The sequence below is a fragment of the Squalius cephalus genome (assembly GCF_949319135.1).
Source record: "Squalius cephalus genome assembly, chromosome: 23".
Classification (NCBI taxonomy): Eukaryota; Metazoa; Chordata; class Actinopteri; order Cypriniformes; family Leuciscidae; genus Squalius; species Squalius cephalus.
In genome coordinates this window covers 21,138,141-21,141,689 of record NC_137144.1, presented here as the reverse complement: position 1 = coordinate 21,141,689, position 3,549 = coordinate 21,138,141, and the positions used below count along the sequence as shown (strand labels likewise).

The window sequence follows — 3,549 nt, the reverse complement described above, 5'->3', positions numbered from 1 at the left end:
AAGAGTGGAAGCAGAAGATTGTTTTTTCTTGAGTGAGTGTCATAATAGGTCTCCTGTAGAATACTACTATAAAATTGTATTACTTATGATATAAAAGAGTGTATTCTCATATTCATGATTCGTGTTTTCCACAGTGAAACCGCGAGTCCGACTGATCAAGAAAGCAAACTCAGATTCTGGAGGGTTTCGTGTGAGTTGTTTGGCAACAGGATTTTACCCTCGTCACATCAACCTGACCCTGTTCAGAGATGGACAGCCTGTATCTGATCATGAGATCACTGGAGGAGATCTGCTGCCCAATGGGGACGGGACGTACCAGATGAGGAAGAGTCTGGAGATCAGTGCAGACAAACACAAATACAGCTGCTCTGCCACACACCTCAGTCTGGACAACAAACTCCACGTCACTTTAGGTAATGAGGTCTGAAAATGTAAATTATACTGACAGTTTTAACATGTTTGTTTCAGAATTTGATCCTGGTGAACCATTTAAATTAGTGATTCCCTCAGTGCTGATAGTTTTGGCTCTGCTGTTGGTGTTTGGGACTGGAGCCGTCATATATAAATACAGGAGGAGACGAGCAGGTAGCTACAAATTAAAATGAGTCTGCCAGATGTGATAGACATGATGCAAAAGATAAACCCAAAAGATTTTTTTTTGTTTTTGATGTTCTAGCTTCATCTAAAAGTGATTATTCTGCTGCTTCGAGTGAGTATTTAGTTTTCAATATCTCATAAAATTTTCTGCTCACTTATTCAAATGAAAATGGAATTTTATTTTGTTTTCAGGATCTGAAGAGAGTGTAGAAAAACCACCAATGCATAAAACACAGCAGGAAGTCATGGAGATTAGTGAAACATCTTTAAACAAGTAAATGAATGATAAATAATTGTTTTCGATATGTATTTTTATATGTTTGTGTTTTAAACATCTTTAGTGATCCAATATCTCGGATTTTGTTCTGTAAAATCAATGTTTGCTAAAACACACAGGATCAGACATGTTTAAAACATGTCCACATATCTGCATTGCACTTTTATATTAGTTTTAGTGTTACAGTATATTAATATTAAAATATTATGTTAATTTTGTTATTACAAATGTTTCTGATGTCTTACTGCCATTAAGGTCACTGACTAAAGACTTCCACCTTTATTGTGTAGCCTACAATAAAATTCATAAATGAGCTGTAATTTCTCTTGAAGAAGATTAAACATTAAATTGCATCATAAAAATGTCTTGCCCCGCAAAACAACATGAGCAGAGAAATATCTTCAAACAATGAACACAATTTTGTCTGTAACCCAAATCCCCCTCCCCCAAATACAGTTACTAAAGTGTTGCTGCAAGACATAATAGTTATGGTCTAGATGTTCTGGTAGAGACCACTGTTAGTCATGGAAGGTTTCAGACAAATGTGAAAGGGAAAGACAAAACCTGTTTGTGGTGCAAAGATTGCCTTACAGACATGCATTTTTTTATTGCTAGCTAAATATTAAAAGCTATAAAGTTGAGTCAAAACACTCACCAACCAAGGATGGAACATGTTTATTTCAGAGTTGCGAGTGTGCCTATAGGCCTGTGTCAGAAAAATGGAAAAAAGTTTTCTTATTTTTCTGCTTTTGCTTCCAATAGCAGCTCCAAAAGGTAAGATTTCTGAAGAAAGTGTGACATCAACCTTGTCAGTGTCATGAGACAAAACAACACTACTGAGTGGAGAAACTTTTAAACAGCCGACAAATTATATTCTGGCTAAGTGTCATAAGGTTTCTTTTTTTCAAGAAATCATATTCTCCTTTTTCCCCACAAATTGTGCTCCTGCACAGTCCTCACTATAAATCACTGATTGCATGAAGCCTATAATGTCAAGACTATCTTCAATTGTCATTGTAAATTTGTTGTCCTAAAATGCAAAGTTGTGGAAAAGTTTCTGACTAATGTTTATAAATAACCATTAGTGCACCAATAGTTTTAGTAATTTAATTGTTGGTGTTTTTATAGTGTAATATCTGTGCATATTATCTTTTAATGTTATACATTTTATTATTGGAATATAAAAAGTTCATGTTTATTCATGTTTGTATTGAAAATTCTGAGAAATACAACCACAAAGATGGTATTAATAAAATGAATATATACATGATTCTGATTCTGTCACAGTCTTGTTCAGTTTGCTTTCAGGTTCTTGGACTTTCTGTTTTGTTTACATTCATCTCAAGTGTTCATTGTTCTAGTTTCCCGCCACTCATCAGTCATCATGGACACTAACACCAGTCATCACAGCTGTTTGTCTGGTAGTTAATCATCTCTGTGTATTTAAGTTCCTTCCTGTGTTCTGTTCACTGTCCGATATTGTTCGTGTTCTGCTTTTGCATGCTGTTTCGCATGTTGGCCTTACATTCTGACTTTGTAATAAATCTGATGTTATTTGGTAATCATCTTGTCTTAAGTGTTACAGTTTCTAATATTGAAAAGAAAAGATGATTTTTTAAAATTCATTTATGACTATATCACATATTGAAAACATGGCACATATTTCTCTTAAGATTATTTACAATGTTTTACACTTTGCTATTAAAAATTACTGTATTTCTCAGTTACCTTAAAGCTTCCTCCACAATTATCCCAGTCTGTGCTGAGATCCGAGATATAAATAAAATTGTGATTGCCACCATTTGTACATTACTGTGCTTTAAAAGTGAAACCATGTGTAACCTTAACATGACTAATGTAACTCTCATGTTAACTGAGGCGGTTACAGGAAATACAACTGGTTGGTTTCAGGAAATACAACTTTTTTTAACTTGTTACAAAACTTGTTACCTGACACATACTGAAAATATCTGTAGAGAAAGACAAGGAACACCCCTCCCCATTTGGCGCTGTAGGCCTATGTATATATGTCTAGCTAAAACATTAAACCATAATACAAAAGAATTCGCACAAAACATGTAGGCCTACAATATATTCGGTTCCTGAAATATTTGGTTCCAATGGCTGGAGCTACCATGAATATTCACGAGACCATTGCGTGGGCGGGGCGACCAATACAAGCGAGTGGAACAGAATTAGCTTGAGCGCCTCAGATCGCTTTTGTTTTGTTTTATGGATTATTTATTTCAAACAGGTAATAAAGTTGAACAAAGTTAAGCTTAAACTACTCATATATATTTTATAAATAATTCATCGTTCTCTTACGAGAGGTCTCTCGTACTGCGTAAGATATCTTACGCTAGGGGAAAATCCTTTTTCCGCGAGATATTGAAGCCAAAAATTATCCTTAATTTTTCAATAATGCAAAACGCGTTGCGGCAGCATACAGACATAGGCGAGGCAGCTCGCGCGCCTATTGGCTGTTCTGCGGCAACTGCAGCAGCCTATCGAGCGAGGCCTGGCGTGACGCCAGACCCAATGAGGGTGCTTCGCGCCCGCTGCGTCACATCTCGCCGAAACGGGCGTGGTCTAGGCCTATAAATACAGCTCGCAGGCAGCTAATATCTGATTTTTCATCCTTCAAGCGAAGCACACGCATCGCTGGAGCTGGAGAG

At 36.4% G+C, this 3,549-nt stretch overlaps 1 long non-coding RNA gene across 1 annotated transcript; it reads left to right on the top strand.

The window, feature by feature from the left end:
• The first annotated feature begins 553 nt into the window (after positions 1–553).
• Positions 554–848, top strand: LOC307151017. The gene is made up of 3 exons (XR_013819803.1): positions 554–585; positions 677–709; positions 790–848. It is a non-coding gene; the product is annotated as an uncharacterized lncRNA (long non-coding RNA).
• Positions 849–3,549: the final 2,701 nt, after the last annotated feature.